The sequence below is a fragment of the Triturus cristatus genome, chromosome 6 (assembly GCF_964204655.1).
Source record: "Triturus cristatus chromosome 6, aTriCri1.1, whole genome shotgun sequence".
Lineage (NCBI taxonomy): Eukaryota > Metazoa > Chordata > Amphibia > Caudata > Salamandridae > Triturus > Triturus cristatus.
In genome coordinates, this window is record NC_140589.1 from 621,738,991 (window position 1) to 621,759,198 (window position 20,208).

At 49.4% G+C, this 20,208-nt stretch overlaps 1 protein-coding gene across 2 annotated transcripts in view; it reads left to right on the forward strand.

The window, feature by feature from the left end:
- Positions 1-299: 299 nt before the first annotated feature.
- The window catches only part of PNISR (PNN interacting serine and arginine rich protein), a 362,924-nt gene continuing 343,015 nt past the window's right edge, over positions 300-20,208 (forward strand). The window contains exon 1 of one of the 2 annotated variants that reach the window (XM_085611119.1): positions 300-452. The gene's annotated coding sequence lies outside the window, so the exon portion shown is untranslated. Of the gene's footprint in view, positions 453-907; positions 928-20,208 lie in introns of those variants that run through there. The other variant, XM_085611118.1, reaches the window with a different exon arrangement.

Sequence of the window (20,208 nt, forward strand, 5' to 3'; positions counted from 1 at the left end):
TGCCAGGGCCCCATTCCAGCTCCGCACAGAATACTGGAACCGTGACAACTGTAAACTGAAGCGATGAGATTAGAGACGCGGCAAAAAAAAAAAGTCTCTCTCGCTTTATATATATATATATATATATATATATATATATATAACATAACTTCCCCCCCCCACATTGTACCAGCGTAACTTAGTGTGTCGGATAGTTAGTAGAAGCTGTACTGAGCTGGGGTTCCCTGCAGTCCACTCCCAAAGAGAGCTTCCCGTTTACAGTGAAAGGGCTACTATGACAGCGAGTCGAACGACGCAGAACCAACCGACCTGGAGAGGAGGGGGCTCCCGGAAGCAGGCCACGCATACAGTGACGTTTCTTGCCAATGGTTTCCACTTCCGGTAGAGCGCTCGCGGACGCCATATTGTTTGCGCGGAGGAGACAGAGCGGCGCGGGGAAGTGAACGGCAACGGTAGGTGCTCCGGTCTTACGCCCACCCTGTGTTTAACCGGCTACTGGCAAAGGCGCAATTGAAATCGTGAAAAGCGGACTGTATCCATATATTTCGGTAATGGTTTGAGCCCGCGCTCCTGGATAAGGTTGTGTGTGCGCTGATCTCTGGTCTTGAGCCGCTGTCAGTTTTCAGGGGCTCCGGTGGCAGGGCCGGCAATTTCTCACGATTGGAGTGTGCGGATGCTCCTGCAGGAGACCCTCTCGCCAGTGTTAACACGCTCCCGCCATTTGGGTGGACCTGCCGCGCTCCCGCTGGGTGCCCCGCCCCCTTCCCAGAGCTCTCTGATGGACGTGGGGTCTCAGGTGGCGTGCATGTTCCGTGCTGCATTTATCAGTGTGTGCAAACGAAGGCGGTGCTTCTTAATCTGCATCCTGCATGGGTTGCGTCTACCTTACTAGTGCAGTGTGAGGTCCAGTTAGAGTCTTCACTTGAGGTAGTTTCTGGTGGCCGCAAGAACTTCCCTTTAACGTTTTTGTATGGTACAACGTATTACTGTTCGATTAAAGAACGCAATTTTGTTGCACAGCAATCGGGTGATGGGTACAAGTTTTGTCCTCTTCCATCATAGAACACAGTGGTTTGGTATAAAACTGATGTAAAAGGAAGGAATTGTATCGCCGGGACAGTGAGTGTGGCTGGTAAATACTTATCCACCTTAAGGAACATATATATGACTAGCGGACCCTAACCTTAATGCACACTGTCAGGATTTTTGCACTCTGACAAGAAGCGCATACACGTAGAATAAATAATATCTTAATGGGCAGTGAACACTAGACGTTACATTTTCATGAAAGAATCGTGCTGACCACGAATCGTGCGTTTTCGGATGCTAAAACACAACTTTGTGTGCTGTACAAAGCAGTTTTTCTTGGTTGCAAACTTTGCCGTTTTAAGACTGAAAACAAGTGGGTAGAAACTGAGGAACAGGGTGTAAATAATGTTGAGGTAAAGTATGCTATCGGCGTTCTTCTATTTCCTCTAAAGAAAATACGTACTATATGGAATGTACATTTTAGGAGCTTGCGTTATTGTCAAAGTAACACTGATGAGTAGTTTACACTTTATCACTTGAAAATATTTAGTAGCCCAATCAAGATGCCCACTCACTGCTACGACTTTACCTACCCACTGCTAGATATATTGTGTTGTGTGCATAGTGCCCCTGACAATGATGCGGTGTTTAGTTTATTGTCAGTTCTTGCATGTCCTTTTGTAGGCGTTTGTGGTTCGATGGGTGCTAAATGACGTAAGTCACAAACAGTGATGCTATTGAGCAAAACTGGAGTTATCAGGCTTACTGGTGGAATGTCATGGATGTGGCTTGGAAGGCGGCCTGTGCACCAGCAACATGAGCGTTCCGTAATAAAAGTGAGGTGTATCAGTGTTGCGTTTGATGCCCTGGCCCCTGTACAGTTGGCGTCGACATGAGAATTGAGGTGCCCTGATAAAGGTCAGCTAAGTGGTCACTTGTGGAACAGCGAATATTGTATATGTACTACACGTTTTATGTTAGCGTCGTTTGGAGGGTGTAAATTATCAGTGAGCTGTGAAGAAACCTTCGCTAGGAGACTTGTGGCTAAGGGAATGACACATATGCCCTCTGAAACTACACAAGCAAACTGATAACGCGACAGCCATGCTACAGTTATCTACTAAGCGCGGAACCGCTGAGTCTCGCCATCTGTGCAGGTTACAAATCGCCGGTTTGTGGACATTAACTGTTGAGTTGCTTAGCACAAACCGCAGATTACCCACTGTAGCCTCTTGCTGCTTAAATTATTCCATTGGTAGCCTATCTCACCAGAAGTGTAGCATGCACACTAATTGGAGGTACGCACCAAATATACAGGCACACCAAACATTGAATTGTATTTTGAGATAATCCATATACCTGGGCTCATTGGAACGGGAAACTGAATTACACTTTAATCTGGCTATGTAAAACAGTAATCAAAAGGGGGACAGAAGAGCTAGATTTTTATAGAGGTCCTGTTCCTATGCTCCTCTATATACATATATGAAACACTGAAGGATATCAGTTCCTCTGTTGTGGCAAACATGTCTCAGATGTCATTGTATGCCTGAAGTATTTGTCGCTGGGAGATCTGAATTTCAGATCATAATGCCCTCACACACCTGTTAGGGTGTCATGCGTCATCATAGGGCGCTCCTTGTCAGACCGGCGCTGCAATGTCTAATGGGCCTGGTGGCCCATCTTTAGCGGAGTTCTTTTGATCTGAGATCGCTGTATGTGAAGGGTGTATGTGGGCAGCAGGTGCTTGGTATGTGCTAAAGTGAGTAGGTGGTTTAAAATAGGCTCCAGACCTATGAATATTTTGATTTGAAAGTAGGGCTGGGACTTAGTAAAAACAGTGGTGCTACCAGCAGGTCTTAAGGTACCCAGGTAGCTAGTGAGTATGTGTGGCCGACATGTTTCGTGTCACCTGAGCTCCAAAATCGAGCAACACTTCTTCTGGACTAAGAGTAGCTAGAAGTAGTGATCCCCGGTGGGGAACACAAACAAAGGATAACCCAAAGTATGGGGATGTGATTAGAACAGTGTCAGGTCCCGAGTTAGGAACCTGTCCCGTCTCTTCCACTTCATGGAAGGGGGGGGGAGTGGGCCCAAACACTGGCGGGTACCAACGAACATGAAAGGGGGGCAATGCCGGCTCATCAAGGAATCTGAAGTCGGGGATATCCTTGATGAGCAGGCATTGCCCTCCTTTCATGTTAGTTGGTACCCGCCAGTGTTTGGGCCCACTCCCCCCCCCTTCCATGAAGTGGAACTTTCCACCTAGTAAGGTGGAGTGACATGACAGGTTCCTAACTCGGGACCTGACACTATTCTAATCACATCCCCATACTTTGGGTTATCCTTCGTTTGTTCCCCACCGGGGATCATTACTTCTAGCTACTCTTGGTCCTGAAGTAGTTTCGCTCGATTTTGGAGCTCAGATGACACGAAACATGTCGACCACACATACTCACTAGCTACCTGGTACCCTAAGACCTGCTGGTAGCACCACTGTTTTCCTTAGTCCCAGCCCTACTTTCGAATTAAAAATATTCATAGGTCTGGAGCCTATTTTAAACCACTTACTGACTTTAGCACATACACCCTTCACATACGGCGATCTCAGATCAAAAGAACTCCGCTAAAGAAGCCACCAGGCCCGTTAGACATTGCAGCGCCGGTCTGACGAGGAGCGCCCTATGATGAAGCATGACACCCTAACAAGTGTGTGAGGGCATTATGATCTGAAATTCAGATCTCCCAGCGACAAATACTTCAGGCATACAGTGACATCTGACACATGTTTGCCACAACAGAGGAACTGATCTCCTTTAGTGTCTCATATATGTAAAACAGTACTCTTTTCATGCAAGTTCCCTTTCTCTTCATAGTCTGCTCTTAGGAAAATATAATCTCATACATTTCTTTCCGAATCCTATATTTAAATCCGTTACACATTGTCATACGTGGAGCTTTAACAATCAAAAACGCTGACATCATCATCTTTTTCACTGTGCTATGAAACAACTTACTTTATTGTGCCCAGAGATGTGATAGATGTGCATGTGCGGTACAATTTTTTTTTTTTTAAGAACTTGTCCGTGTTGCGAGTCTTTCTCTTTTGAGAATGCATGTAAACAGCCTGCATAGTTTTACTTATGACTGACAAGTTGTGAAATCTCAACCGCTTTGCAGTAATTTATTACACTGTGCATAGTTTTACTTATGACTGACAAGTTGTGAAATCTCAACCGCTTTGCAGTAATTTATTACACTGCTATTCCTTATGTTACCATGGCCCAAGAATAGTAACAGGCCCCTTAGCATCCAGTGTCGCAAGATATCTGGTATGCTGGTGACCTTTACTCTTGCATTATATTCCTCTTGTACTGTTTGTTAGGAATAATGTATGGAAAAAAGACCTAATCGGATTAGATGACAGTCTCTTTGAAATTCGGGGAGATGCCATCTCTGTCTTTGTTTTTAGGTCTCTCCTGGCGTGAAGCGCGCATGCGCTCCTCGCCCTGCGAGGGCTTTAGTAAACACTGTAAGAAGGGGAGCTTTAATCCACGCCCTTGTGTCTCGTCCGTTTGCAATTGGCTTAGGTCGTGATTAATGTTTTTTCTGTGCTTTTGGTTTGCTGGCTGTCATTTTTGTTGACGCCCTTGCAGTTTTGTGATGCCGCCCATCTTGACAAGCGCATCTGTTATCACTCAGCCCAGACGCAAATACAAGCGGCTGAACGTAAACAGATGGTGAGTGTTTATTTATCTCTTTGTGCTTCACGGCTGTTGGGAAGACTTTTCTTATCTGCTTGTTTATTTAACCCCTTCCATGCTGCGCAAATTCCGCCGCTGTGCTGACGGAATCTTGCGCGGGCGTGGTCATGACGGAACGGTTCCGTCATGAGCACAGCTCAACCGTGGCTCATGACGGAACCGTTCCGTCATGAGCACCGAAGGGGTTAACAATCAGATAAGAAACGTCTTCAGGAGGGCTGTGAAGCAGACTAGGCATTCCGAGGGCGCCTGTTCCCAGCACTTCCCCCGCCTCTCCCATGTGTTAATCATTCCCGTGTTTCATGTCCCTTTTCATGTAGGTCTGTAGATTTTACACATTCCAGAAAACATCACTTTAAGCACGATTATAAAGGGTTAATGCATGTCTATTAGGGCTTCCAATTTATTCTCTTAAGTTTTGTATGATCCGCAGTTGAAATAATGAAGCTCCTGCGTGCAGACCTATGGCTGTCGAGTCTTAATTATTTTGAAACTGGCTGGAGTAGAAAATACATGGACGTGAACGGCCCTGCACTCAAGACATTGAGCGCGCTAATTTACGTAAACAGGCCCTTATTTACATTTAAACATAAACAGGAGAATAAAGAGGTCCAGCGTTTGGAACTTTTGCAAGAAGTATCGAATGGAAAGAAGTCTAAAATGATAAAGCGATTTGTTTTTTTGTTGTTGTCTCCGGGTTTTCAGGAAGGCCTTTAGTGGGCTGTAAAGGCCGGGCCGGGCAGGGCGTGGGGCTTCGGGTGCTGGCGCTGCCTCTAGCGGCAGCAGACATGCCCGGCTACCTCGCCTGGGCCCTGCCGGGCCTCCCTTGTTTGTTCAGCTCCAAGGAATGTCTGGCCCCAGTCTCACAATAATGATCGTAACCGAGAGCTTGTGCGGCTAAACTCACCGCGCGTTAACCGCATGTTCCACACAACATGCCCCTTTTCCTTCTGGCATCGGAGCTGGGATTTCAAAGCATGCATTTTCAAGCCAATTTTTGTTACATGCGCACCAGTACCACTTTGTGTGCCCTGTGGGTTTTACTTCAAGATATGTTTTTCATTTTGTCGTGTTTCATTCCCTCTATTCTTTTTCTGAGTTCGCTCTGCACAGAGTACAACTGGACATCATTGTGCCAGATTTGTTTCAGTGCTTGTCGACGTGTTTTCAAACAATGACACAAAATCTAGAAAGTTAGTCCAATGAATCATGTCACCTATCAGTAACAGAAAGTACTTTTTTTTTTTTATTATTGGAGGGAGTTGTACTTGGCTTTATTCAAGTACATTGAGTCACATGAGAACGGAAGAACATATTTTCTAACAATGGAAATGTTACACACATTTTAAACAAGCCTTTGCAATGCAATAGGTATTGCATTTACGCGAGTTTGAGCTATTGACATTTTAGTTTTAAATCTATTTTATTGAAAGAAAGAACATCAGCGGTGATACAAAAGCTCAGTGCCTACAACCCCACGGGCCGGCATGCTATAGCTATAGCGTATCGGCAAGGCAAAGCAAGCAATATCAGTTCGAACATTTCCAATTTAAACACAGCATGTCGCCTACAACCCTTCCGGGCCGGCCGCGTCTGATAAATCTAGGCAAGGAACCATAGTAGCAAATGTTAGCCTAAGCAGGCGTGCCGAACGCTCAGGTTGCAGTGCGTCCCGACCCACAAAAGTGGCACACTAAAATCTAGCGGCTCTGAAGGACGCTCCATGGTGAGATATAGATCTTTCTTGGTTTTTCAAAAAGGACAATTAAGGGCAAAGCATACACCAGACCATTCGGGTCCGGGAGTTATCCGTACCCCTCTGACATAAGGCCCTCAACTGAACAAGCCAACTTGGGAGCGTGGGTCCGGTCCCAGGCCTACTCCTGCGAAAATCACCCACCCTAAGTCGAACAGGGGCTAACACACCCTAACAAGGAAAGGGAAAAACAAGCCCAAATAACTCCCCCCCCCCCCCTTCCCCTAACCCCCAACCCCCTGTTCCATGTCCACCCTATAGCTCTCCAAGCCCCGTAACAGAACTCCCTCACCCCTCAATCCCCGGTGTGTCCGCTAGGCGTAGTAATCGTAGATAGCGTGGGCAAGTGACTTCTCAGAATTCAGTTGCCAACAATGCTAGAAAAGGCTGCCACAACTCTCTATACTTGGAACCCTCACCCGCCATTGTCAGTGTAAGTTTCTCCATCCCAAGGACGTACCACAAGCGGTGCAACCATCCTGTGAAAGTCGGAACGGATGGGGTGCGCCAATGAAAAAGTATGTTCTGTATCGCCGACCCCAGTGCTATTGCTATTTGCCGTCCCCTACGTGCTCGAAGCTGGTAAGTCAGTGGGTTTGATAGACCAAACAAGATGTACACCGGGAAACAGGGTACCTCTGTGTTGAAGTGTTTATCCACCTTGTCAAGCACCCTCGACCAATATGGCTGAAGAAGCTCACACCCCCACAATAAGTGTACCAATGTCCCTATCTGGTTGCACCCCCTCCATCACCGCGCCTCCCTCGTGTGGTATATAAAGTGTTGCCGCTCTGGGGTGTAATACCAATCAGGGCTCGAAAAATCCACTCGACCGCTCGCATATGCAAGCTAAATTTAACGAGGGCGAGCTGTTTTTAGATCCTACTCGCCCTTTCTGGCGAGTAGGAAAACTAACTTTTGTCCTCCGTCTCTGAAAACGTAGCAAATGTGACAAGATAACAAGATTTAAAGGTATTTTTATTGCTCACAAAGTTAATGAGCAATAAAGATGCCTTTAAATCTTGTTATCTTGTCACATTTGCGCCGCTTTCAGAGACGGAGGTCAAGTAGGTTGCAGTTAGGTCGAGGAGATTTTTCAAGGTACTAGTCCTGCAGGACTAGTACCATTTTTTGGATTTTTCGAGCCCATATGTTACCACCTTCGTGAGGGTCTCTGTAAGCCCCATATGATAGGCTGAATGCCGGGCTCTTTAATAGATACCCTCCCACTCCTTGTTGCTAAGTGTCCTGCCGAGCTTCTTCTCCCACGCACCCTGCCAGGGTTATAAATATGTGTAAGTCTAGTCTGAAGCATCTTGTATAAATCCGATAATATGTGTTTGTCAGACGTGCGCGTGAGAAGCCAACGCTCGTAAGGGGAAAAATGCCTATCAGCCTCCAGACGGACTCCCTCATCCAGCGCCCAATGCCGAGCCTGTAAGTACCGGAGCCTCTCCGATTCCAGCAGTCCGTAGTCCTGTTTTAAAGTACTCAAAGGGTATGACGCCATCCACTCCATAGAGATGGTACAGAAAGCGGCAGCTCGCCCGTTTCCATGCTGCAAAGGCCATCTGGTCCATTCCGGGAGCAAAGTCTGGATTGTCCAGCAAAGGAGTTAGCGGGGAGGGAAAGGTAGTGAAATCATGCTTAATATTAATGCGGTCCCACACTTCGAGAGGGACACGGGTGATAAACGAGGCGTACAGGTTTAGGGGCCTATGGTGCTTGCGGAGAAAAGGGATCTCCTGCAAAGGTCGTGCTGCTATCGCTAACAACCAATGTTTCTCTGATTCCATTCGACCAAGTGTCGCAGCTGGGCAGCCTGATAGTAGAGCTGTAAGTCAGGAATTCCCAGGTCACCTCCCTCCGGGGGCAAAGTTGACAGGGCCTGCTTCATGCGCGGCCTCCTACCACGCCATATAAACTGGGCGAGTTCGGATTGGGTCTGCTGCAGCCAGCCCACGGGCGGATGTAGGGAGATAGTACGAAAGAGATAGAGGATTTGAGGCAAAATGGTCATCTTGACCGCGGCAATTCTGCCTAGCCACGAAAGAGGACTGTGTTTCCAGCGGCCGAGTTCCCTGCGGATCTTCGGGCGCAGGGAGGCATAATTGATGGCGACAACTTGCGGAAGAGTGGACGCCAACTGGATCCCCAAATAGGGAATCGTTTCCTGGGCCCACTGAATAGGTAGCAGACCCTGTAGATATTCCTGGGTGGATCGGTGCAGGGAGAGATCAAGAGCCAACAATTTGTCGGTATTGACCTTAAACCCTGCAGCCCGCGCAAGGGTGTCCAGAACCGCGAGGCACGCCGGCAACACCGTGCGCGGGCTGGCTAGTGAGAGCAACACATCGTCCGCATATAGACTGATGGTGTGGACATAGCCCCCGAACCCGATCCCAGAGATCGCTGGAAGCTGCCTAATCCGTTGAGCCAGCGGCTCCATGTAGGCGGCGAAAAGGAGGGGCGATAGAGGGCACCCCTGTCTAGTGCCTCTCTCTATCGGGAATCTAGTGGACGTATAGCCATTCACCCGGACAGAAGCAGATGGGAACTTATAGCAATTAAAGATGCGGGTGCGGAATTTCTCCCCCAGGCCCATCCGTTGCAGAACCCGCTCCAGATACGGCCAATGAACGCGGTCGAATGCTTTCTCCGCATCGATTGCGAGCATCATATACTCGCCTTCCGTGCGAGAAGCCTTCTCAATCAGAGGAAGAGCGCGTTTCGTGTTGTCCGATGTTTGGCGCTCCGGGATAAAACCCGCTTGGTCTGGGTCTATAAGGCCGGGCATGTGAGTTGCAAGACGGGTGGCCAAGATCCCTGAATAGAGTTTAAGATCTACGTTCAAGAGATAATGGGGCGGAACGCACCGCATTGAGTCCTGTCCTTCCCTGGTTTGGGGATAACTGCTATTGAGACCTCTAAGAGATCCGGAGGTATCGCCCCCGGCTCAGAAAAAGAGTTGAAAAGCTGAGTGAGGTGAGGGCCGAGGCGGGCACAAAACTTTTTATAAAAGATGGCGGTGAAGCCATCCGGGCTGGGCGCTTTGGCAGGCTTGAGCCGGGATATGGCCGCAATTACCTCCTCAATTCGTATGTCCTGATCCAGCCCGTCCGCCTGAGCCTGTGTCAGAGCCGGGAGTTGAACCGAATCCAGGAAGCCGATTCCTTCCGTCTCCTCCAACGGGGAGGCCGTGTAAAGTGTGGCATCGAAATCACGGAATGTTTCAGCGATGTCCCCATCCTCCGAAACACGCGTACCGTCACCTCTGTAGACCTCGCGCACCCCCTGTGCTTGCCGGACTTCATGTAACTTATGAGCAAGCAGGCTCCCCCGTGTAGTAAGCATGCTTCAGCCGTAGGGCTGCGAACTCCACCCTGTCCTGATCCAGGGCTGCGAGTTGCTGACACGCCGCTTTTAACTGGCGCCAATCTCGGGGGGGGGGGGGGGGTGGCACCCGTTCTTTGATGGATCTGTTCTAGTTCCCTTGTCTGCTGCGTGAGGTCATCCCGCTTGCGCCGTCGCTCTGCGTTATCCGCCGCCGATATAGCAATAAATTCCCCCCGGAGGACTACCTTCAACGCCGCCCACTGTGTCACCAGTGTGGTGTCCTTGTTGGCATTGTGTGACAGAAAGTCGAAGATAGTACTTTGTATATGCGTGGCCACATCCTCTCGGTGAAGAAGAGTATCTCTAAGGCGCCACACCCGAGCAGGCCGCGACCAGGGCGGAAAGGTGAAAGTGGCAGTCACTGGCGCATGATCTGAGAGTGAGGCGACCCCTATCTCCACCCCTGTCGCTATCTCCCGGGCCGCCCCAGTTCCCAGAAAATAATCTAATCGGGCATAGGTCTTGTGAGCGTGAGAGTAATAAGAGTACTCCCGGCTCTGTGGATGGAAACCGCGCCATAAATCGCAATGCCCTCGGTCTCGCAATCGTTCCCTCCCCAGTGACTAGAGCGCCCCGGCTTGGTGGGTCCGTTGACAAGATCTGTCCAGTGTGTTATCAAAAACCAGATTCAAATCCCCCCCAATAATAATGTGGCGGTCTGTCGTTGCCGTGATGTCAATCAAAGCCGATTGGAGGAACTGTTCCTGGCCCTCATTAGGGGCGTAAATGGAGCCCAAGCTGAAGGTCGCGGTGCCCAGGGCAAACCTATAGACTAGCAGCCGACCCTTTATTTCTGCCACCTTCTGCAGGACCTCCCCCTTAAATCGCTGCGCCACCAATATCGCCACCCCCGCAGACTTAGTCGAGCCGGAGGAAAAGAATTGTCGGGAATTTCCGTGACCGGAGCCGGTAACAATCCCTAGCTAGAAGATGCGTTTCCTGCAGCAGGCAGAGATCGGCCTGGGAGCTTTCCAGACACAATAAACCGCCCTGCGTTTAACGGGGTTATTGAGACCCCGCACATTGAGAGTTAGTATTTTAAGTGTGGAAGGCGGCATTCATGGTGTCTCACGGAACCAGGCAGCCCAAGCGGAGCCCCAAAGCTCTCCTAGGGGAAGTGAGGGAGGTGTAGGTCTCGCGCTTATTGTCCGCTGTGGAAGCCCCTGTGGCCCCCCCCTAAGGTGGACATGGAACCCTGAATCCCCCCCAAACAAATCCCCACATACAGAAACAATAAACCCAACCAAGAAAAAGGGTAAAGCAATTCCCATTGTCCTCCATCTCTCGGTGAACGGAAGGTTGGTAGCATGGAAAACTGGCCCACGATGAGACGCCCCCTTCCCACCAGCGACCCGTGTATGCGACAGTCACTTAGCCAGACCCTCACTGCTGCCGGGGTCAACCATGCTGAGAGCCAGCCAGATCCGCACACACAGACTCGATAGCCGCCTGCTGGCCTTTGAGTATTTCCGCTATTGGGGGTTTCCTAGGTCGCCGTCGACAGCCCTGCTGACGCCATCGGGGCTTCGAATCATTGACCCCCGGCGGGTGATTGTTGTCATCGCTATCAGCCGCTGGTAATTCTACTCCCAGCAATCTGCCAGCCTCGGCCAGGGAGCGCAATTGGTAAAGCGTATTGTCAATCCGAAACACCAAGCGGAAAGGGTGGCCCCAACTGTATGGAATTTTACGTTGCTGAAGATGCGAGGTAATGGACTTAAAGGTCTTACGTTTGTGAAGGGTGCGGGCAGAGAGGTCCTGGTACAAACTGGCCGTTGGTCACGAAACGACACCGGATGCTTCTGCCGGGCCATTCTCATGATATCCTCTTTGATGCGATAGTCTTGGACGCACACCAGTATGTCCGGAGGAGGAGAGGATGGAGCCCGCGGGGGTCCCACCCTGTGGGCACGGTCAATCCGCAGCTCTGTTTAAGTGGCCTGCCCAGAATATGATCAAAGAGCTCTCTGGTGTACCTGAAGAGGTCCTTTGAGTCATCATCCATCTTCACTCCACGGATCCGAATATTGTGGCGCCGGGACCGGTTCTCCAAGTCTTCCACGTGCGTTTGTAGGTCTACCTGCTGATCGTGGATCCTAAGGACCTCCTGTTGCAGTGCCGCCAGCTCCGTATCCCGGCCGTCGCTTTTGCCCTTCAGCTCCGCCACCCTCTCTCCCAAGCTATCCACATCTCGGCGAATCTCTCGAAGTTCCGTCGTGAACTCCTTCTTCAGAGTGTGAATGTCGGCCCTCAAAGCAGTGAACATAGACTCCAGAAAGGCCTTGGTAATTGGTTCTGTACCCTCGCCCTTCTCTGCAGTTGGGCAAGCCCCTCCAGTCGCCATATCGTCTGAGCTTTGACTTGCCTGCACCTTCGCAAACAGGTCCTTCAAGGTTTTGTCTTTACGCCCCTTCGGAGGGACCATAGCGTGTCGCACTCCAAGCCGTGAGGGCCCCCAGCCGTCCGGGTCTCCCTCCTCGCTACGCCGTCTCAGTCAGGCACGACGCCCGGCTGTGTCTCCTTGGCCAGTAGCCGCAGAAGCACCAGGCCCACCTCGCCCGCAACGGGCCTCTACGCGCACCCCTGCACTCCGCCAATTCCTCCCAGCTGCAGTGTGCGGACCGCCTCCTCGACTCCCTCACAGGGTCACCAGCTGCTGTCAAAGGACGCCTACCGCTCCCGACCCGGGAGCCACTTGTCCCCGGTGTATCACAGCCTCAAGTCCACACCGGGGCGTGCGCTGACAACCAGCAGGGCGGCGGCTGTTCTTTGCGTTAGTCCATAGGGTGTGCGCCCCCACTCAGCACCTTCGTGGCTCAAGCCCCCAGGGGTCGTCCCAGATTACATGCTGGGTGCCCCCCCTTTCCCCCCCGGCAGACGGCCGCAGGGTTCCACCGTTCAGGTGGGCACACACTCCCTCCCTTCTCAGGTCAGTTTCTGCACCAAGCCCCTTACCCGCGGCGTGGGCAGCGCACCAGCGCAGCCTCCCGGCCACCGAGAGCGTCGCGGCGGCTCGCTGGAGCAGCAAAAACGGCACTCACCGGTGTCCCTCAGTCCTCCACAGTCGCCAAGGGAGCCGGGGGTCCCACAAGCCGAGGACGCCAGGGGCCAGTCCACTCCGCTGTTCACTCTCGGGGGCCCCCTCCAAGCAGTGCTGAAGGCACCCCAAGATCCACGTCAGCGCTGCAGCAACTGTGGGCTCGGCCTCCAGGTACAACAGCCAGACCGCAGGAAGACTTTCAGGCCGCCATTTCCCTCATGGTCTCTAAGATGGCGGCCCACTCGGGAGCCGCCTCAAGGCTCCAGCGTTGCCTCCCTCACTTTCCCTGAAGGAGCCCTCTGCGTCTCACCCATTCAGGCCACGACAGCCTCTCAGCCCTCTGGCCGCTGCTATGGGGACTCCTCTTCCCACCAATGTCTCAGGGGGCCCCCCCGTCCCGCTGGGCAACCGCCACCTCCGGTCCGCCGAATCCCGGGGCCCGTGCACCAGCCACTCTGCTTACCGGGCCGTCATGCACTTCTCGCCAGCCTCAGCACTCTCCATAGGTAGCTGCGCCATCCGCGGGGCCATCCAACTCCGGGTCAGTACTGACAACGCAGGCCCCAATCAAATCCGCTCCGCAGCTGGCAGTCCGGCTCTCGGTCAGCTCGGCCACACCGGGCACGCCTGTCTCCCGCCTGGTGCGGCGCCTCTGCTCCGCTGCTGCCAACCCACTCCAACAAGGTCACCAGCTCGGCGGGCGAACGCCGCCCCGGCCGTCTACCAGGCAGGCCGCCCGGCACGTAGGCCGCGCGGCACGCAACCTTCCACCGCAGGCCGCACCGTGCTCCACCACCGGTGCTACTGACACCGAGCGTGCCCGCTCACCACCGGACCTTCAAATTGGCAGCGCTGCGGTGCTGGATCTCACCCGGCCCCACAGCGAGGGTCGGCGGGTGCTAAGACGGCCAAAAGGTCGGTCCTGCCACAGGCCGTCTGCGGGAGCTCCGCTTCTACGCGTCCTCTCGTACCGCCATCTTGGCCACGCCCCCGCTATTGACATTTTAAATGACAATGCCTTTTATTTTTGTTTTCATTTTTGAAACATAACTAAAATGCATTGTCATTTTACAATGCCAATAGCTTAAACTCGCGTAAATGCGAGACTTATTGCATTGCAAATGCTTGTTCTATAATGTCTCATAGTTCCTTGATCACGTGCAGTATTCAGTTATGTGGGTTTTAATCCATTTATAAGCGTCAACAATGTTTTTTTAAAAACGCAATTGGTGGTCTGCTTGAGGGTTTTTAGTGAGCTATTGTGTGTTGTGGTAACACTAATTATGTTGGAACGCAGGGTACAAAGCTGTGCTTCCAAATGCCCGTTAAGGGTTGGGTAATGGATTTATGCATTGCAAGGGTGGGGGTTACATAGTTTACGTTTAAAGTTGTCCTAAGGTAATTGGGCCTTGTATTTCCATATCCAGATATGAAAATGAATTTTCCAATGAGGCTTAATGTTCACTTTTGATTTGTTTAGGTAAGAGCTTTCATTTGATCTAGTTAGGTCATTCATGAAAGACTGACCCTTGAGTTAGAGATTTATATGCTTGTGTTGTTGTGGCGGCCTATGATGCTGATGTGGTTGCCCATTTGAAACACTACACTATCTAGGTGTGGGTGTCAGTGATTGGGGGGCGGGGGAGGGGCTTTGATGGTTTCTCCATTATGACCAGGGGTTCAGGGTGTGCTCACAATGCACCCCCGTGGGCTTTCATTTTATTTTCAGGAAGCCGTGACTGTGTCCCACATGTTAAAATGGCAACGGCCATAGAATTTTTCTCTTGGGGCTCGACAGTCGGAGAACTCTGATCCTCAGACCCTACTGTAGAACCCCAGATCTGAAATGGGTCACAGGGCCAGAAAGCTGCTATGTCCAATCAAATTCCTTTTATTGTTTTTTTTTTTTTTTTTTAAGTTTGGTTGAGTGAATCCACTGTTATTAAAATGGCCAATATTTACAAACGTGTTAACCATTCAAACACACTCAGCAACTTTATAAAATGCTTATATCTCAAAAACTACTGAATGGATTTACACCAAGCTAACAAAAGTAAGCTTTTTGAGTAAAGATCTGCACACATGCAACATTGGTGTAAAAATGTGTGGGATTTTGGCTGTAGGCATCAGCAAAATTTTCTATGGGAGCTAAAATGGAAACCACATATTTTTTTCACATGCCCTGTCCCGCTTTTTTAGGTATTAGCTAGACTGTGCATACGCCGACTCGAAGAGACCTGTTGTAAATACTTTGTGGGCTTCCGATCGCCCATTGGCGTCCCATTTGCTGTCTCCATCGGCGCCCATGTGTTCTTTCTCCACGTTTGTCCATGGCGTGTGTTTGTCACACACCTTCCTGTTTTGCCCCCCCCCCCCACCCCCCGAGAGCATGGACCAATTACCCTATCCCTCCTCTGCTTCCATTTTAGGATCCGTTTCACAAACCATTTTCTTTGTTAAAGAGCACTTAACATGAGCGCTCGTGTTTTCACTCGCTGCTCCAAGCTCCTCTGTAAGCAGGCCTGTAAATCTTGATCTTATCTCGTCACAGTTGCTGTATATTCAGAGACTGAGGTCAAATGCCAGGCACTGTCTTCTGAAGGTGCCTGTTTGGCTATTTTACACGATTGAGGTACGTCAACACTCCGGTTCGGTATGATATACTTGAAATTCTGCATGTTTGTGACTGACTCTCTTAACACGTGGCTAATCACACTTCAATTTAAAGACTACGGGCTCGATTTTGATCTTGGTGGACGGGATACGTTGTAGCAAAGTTTCAGATAAACCGTCTGCCGTATTACAAATTCCGTAGGATAAAATGGCATTGTAATACGGCAGAAGGGATATTCATCATGTTTGTGGCGCAGTATCCCACCCGTACAAACAAAATATAACATTGCTAAGCCTTTGTTTAAGTGCTTGTTGTAAAATTAATTCACACGCATTCAAAATTAAATGTAATGTTATATCAACAGATCACATTTAAATTCTTTTATCTGACTGCCTATATTTTATGCCAGTGCAACTTTACTTTTAATTATTGAGGGCATCTGATTTAATTGCAAAAGATACGCTTAACTGAAGGCCTTTAATCGCATAATTTTTTTTGTAAACACACACCTACATATGCTCTTTCCATTGCAGTGATAGCAGCGCGATTTAAGTGTGTTTTTTTGTGCGCAGTCGTAATTAATAATGCTACACCAGCAAATCAAGGTACAAATAAACGCAGTGAATTGCCAGTGCAACATTACTTCTAATTCTGATTTACTTTCAAAATACTCGCTTTAAAAAAGGCTTTACATCGGTTTCACGTTTAAGGTTTCAGACATGCACTCACACAAAGCCTCACATACAGCCTCAATGAAATACACACAAGTACGAGTTTATATTTACTTCCCCCCCCCTGACGTTCCTCTTTACGTAGAGTGAACGTGAGTGGGCATGCGAGGCTCTGCTTTCCCCGTCTCCTGATTCCCGGATCTCCAGACCTCCGTGACCATTACCCCGCGAGTCGCCGGTTCCCGGCCAGAGCTGTTAAAGCGGGAAGGAGGTCCCAGTCGACTGAGGGACCGGCGCCCAGGCATACCCCCTGCGGTAGGTGGCAGGCACGGCACCCACTAGTTGGTGGCCTCCGTAAGTGTGAGCCCTTGGCAGTTTTGCGGAGGCAGCTCAACTAGGTTGGGTGCAGCCTGCAAACCCGCCCTGTGTGCCCTGCCTTACCTGGTGTCCCCTCAACCCCCCCCCCCTGCAAATCACACAAAACAGCACAACAGACACATAGCGCAAAGGCAAAGGGGGCAGAGGGGCGACAGTGGACTAGAGTCCAAGGGCCTAAGAGAAATTAGGAAAAAAATTGAAAAAGGGAAATAGGACAAAAAGGGAAAAGGGGGTGAAGCTCTAACCTTCTGGAAATTTGCCCTTGCCGTTTCACCGTCAGCTCAGTTGGCTATCCCTCAAGGGTGCTCCCGTGGTAGTAACCAACGAGGTTGGATCCAGCCAGCATCTTAAGCTCCAAGCCGCCACACCCGGGACCCGGATTAAAGTTCATCCGCCATGAGATCAGGGAATATTAGAGGCGCAGAAAAAAAGGGGGCCAACAAGGTATGGAAAATACCAACAATTTGCTTGGTTCCGAGTGTGAGACCCACACAGACAAGCCAAAGAAGGAGAGCTGATCACAATCATCGCGCACTGCGCAAGTGTGCAGGATTCAGAGTCAGAGACCAACCCAGACACAGATAAAGCCAAAGAAGGAGAGCCGACCGCAATCATTGTGCACTGCGCAAGTGCCAAATCCAGCAAGCAGGCACTAATCACAGACTTTCTAAAAGTATGCCGTAGGCCTTTTCCCGCGAGCCACAAGGATCACAAGGAAGCCAAGCTAGGCAATAACAATAAAGACATTCTATCTTAATGCATCGAGGTTCCCCCCCCCCCCCCCCCCCCCACCCACCCCTTTTCTCACAGCAGTAGTCATAATAAAAACAGATATTCACTGTACGGAACAAAACTATCTTCTCTCCCCCACAAGAGAAGATTCAAGCCAGCAAGCAATCAATCAAGATACACCAATACATAATAATTCAAATTTACTTGCCAACTTCCAAGGGCTCCTCCATCAGCTCGTAGAGGCTTTACTTCATACTCAGCCAGATTCGAGCTGCCAATTGATCCAACCAGTCCAACAGCAACCTCCAATTTGAACCAAAAACACAAGGATGACCCAGTGTATTGTCAAGACAACATCCTAAGTCCGTTTGCACCACCCTATTCACCGGCAGCCCCACAACCATTGCAACAGCTGGGGCTCTCGACAGCCTGCGAACAAGATCTCGACATCCTTGCCCTACCACCTGAACCACATATAATCGCACAGCAAACTGAACAGGAATCACCACAACAAAAAAATCAAGCGGGTGTCCGCTGCATGAAGCTAAAGAGCCCCTGACAGCTTTGGTGACTGAATCTTGTGACTCGTGCAAAAATGAACAACCAAGAAAAATAAAGGACCAATTGGACCAATCCTTGACGAAAGTACTGACTTGTTCTCCAACTATCTCGGTACGGCCCCTCTTGTTAAACACTAAGGAAACCATTGGAACTGCAATCACATACCATGCCGACAAGCTAGACACCCAAGTCGAGCTATTAAACGTCCTAGCTATCCATGTTCAGGAGATTGAACAAAAGTTGCACATTCTCAAAAACCATAATAATGAAGGTATAACAAGATTGGGACACTACATACCATACATGCCATTGTCCCCAAATAATCGACAAACTTGCAAGGGTACCAACTATAATGACAGAGCTATTGGGAGCAGCCAGGGAAACCCAAACAAAATCTGCGTCGGTTAGAGACCATGAATATAAAGAATTCAAGGGAGAAGGCCGGGCAAACACCCAGTCTTCTTGGAGCAATATCCCAAGAGTCAAGGAGATCCATAAGTCCCCAGACTGGGTAAGCTCAACTTTACTACATGATAAGAATGAGCTTGAGCAACTGAATGAACAATTCCACCCAGAATCACCAGTAGCATCACACAAACAACACAATTCATTAATGAAAGCAGAAGAATGCATTGAACAAACAAACTTGAAAACCCCCCTCACAAAGAGGGAGCGAAAACGACTGATGTAAAGCAAGGAAAGCAAACTAAACAAGCCATGCTTTAAATGCACCATTGACACACAACATAATGCCCATCGAGAATGAAAAAAAAACGGAGAAAGATAAGAGAAGAAAGTATCAGGGACGCCGCCAGCACATTGGACCATACCTCTTTAACAACGAAAGAGGCTGCCATTTCAAGAAGCCCAAAACCACAAAGTGAAAACCCACCAATAAAAAAAATATATAACATATTTAAACCTCCCGATAGGTGGTAACTAAATAAAAAAACTTTCTAGGTGGTAACCAAATAAAACAACTATCACACACGCACAAAACGAACATTATTCTAACTCCACAAGGAAAAATGACAAAAGCGAGTGAATTCAGCACACAGGATGCTGTCACCAGCAGGAGAGGTGTCGCAGAAGAGAGGTGTAATAGCAAAGAGGCCAAGACAAGTTCACACACCTCGAGAGGCAAGAATGCCAAAGTAGCCACGAACCCCCAGAGCACTCAACAAAACTGTGTAGGACATTTACCAAACGTAGCCCTACATCGTCAAGAGTCCATAGAAGCATCAATGGGATCGGACAAGCCAAGATTCTGAGCCAGAGCAGCAATGGGGCTACCGCAATCTGGTCCCAGATGTATCCCACCCCCAGTTCCTCGTGTAGAATAAGTGCCGGAGTTGCTGAGGGTATTGCAAGGAGTTTGCGCATAAATTTGTTCTCAGCCCCCTGGATTCCCTTCACATCCTTGTAGCCCCAGACGTCACACCCATACGTAGCCATGGGAATACATTTTACTTTATAGATCTTCAGCAGTGCGGGGAGGGGGTTTGACTCCAATCTTTTTGGGAAATCCAAGGTGGCCCCTACCGCTCTAACTAAAACCTTCTTTTTAAGTGTTCTTTGCGCACACCAGGACCCTTGTTCATCAAATAGTACCCCTAGATATGGGAACGTGGGCACTTTAGTTAGTTCGGCCCCTTTGCAATAAAACTTAACCTTGGCAGCCTTCCACGAGCCTATAGACATAGTGTGTGATTTTTAAACTTTGTAGTCTGATCTAGTGAGTCCATAAAAGCTATAAAACCATTTAAAGTTGCTTAAGGCCCATTGTGGTTCTGGCAAGTAGGACCGTGTCATTGGCACACACAAGTGCAGGAATCATCTTAGTGCCAGCACTAGGTATGTCTTTACAACTAGATTTTAGGGAGTCTCCAAGTTTATTGATATAAAGCGTGAACAGCAAAGGGGCCAGAATACACCCCTGCCGGACCCTTCCACTTACTGCCCAGGGTTCTGTCAGACTGCCATCTTCATTGTATCTGATGGATGCCATAGTATTTTCGTGGGCAGTGTATGAAAAAGACACCAGTTCTGTTTCTAGACCCATATCACGTAAAATCAGCCACAGCTTACTCCTAGTTACACAATCAAAAGCTGATGTTAAATCCATAAAAGCCAAATGTAAGACTCCCTTCTTGGCGATAGTATAATTCCCGATCACTAGATGGAGGTTAAGGCATTGGTCCAGCGTCCCTTTCCCCTGCCGGAAGCCACACTGTAAATCAGAGATAACATTAAAATGATCAAGCCAA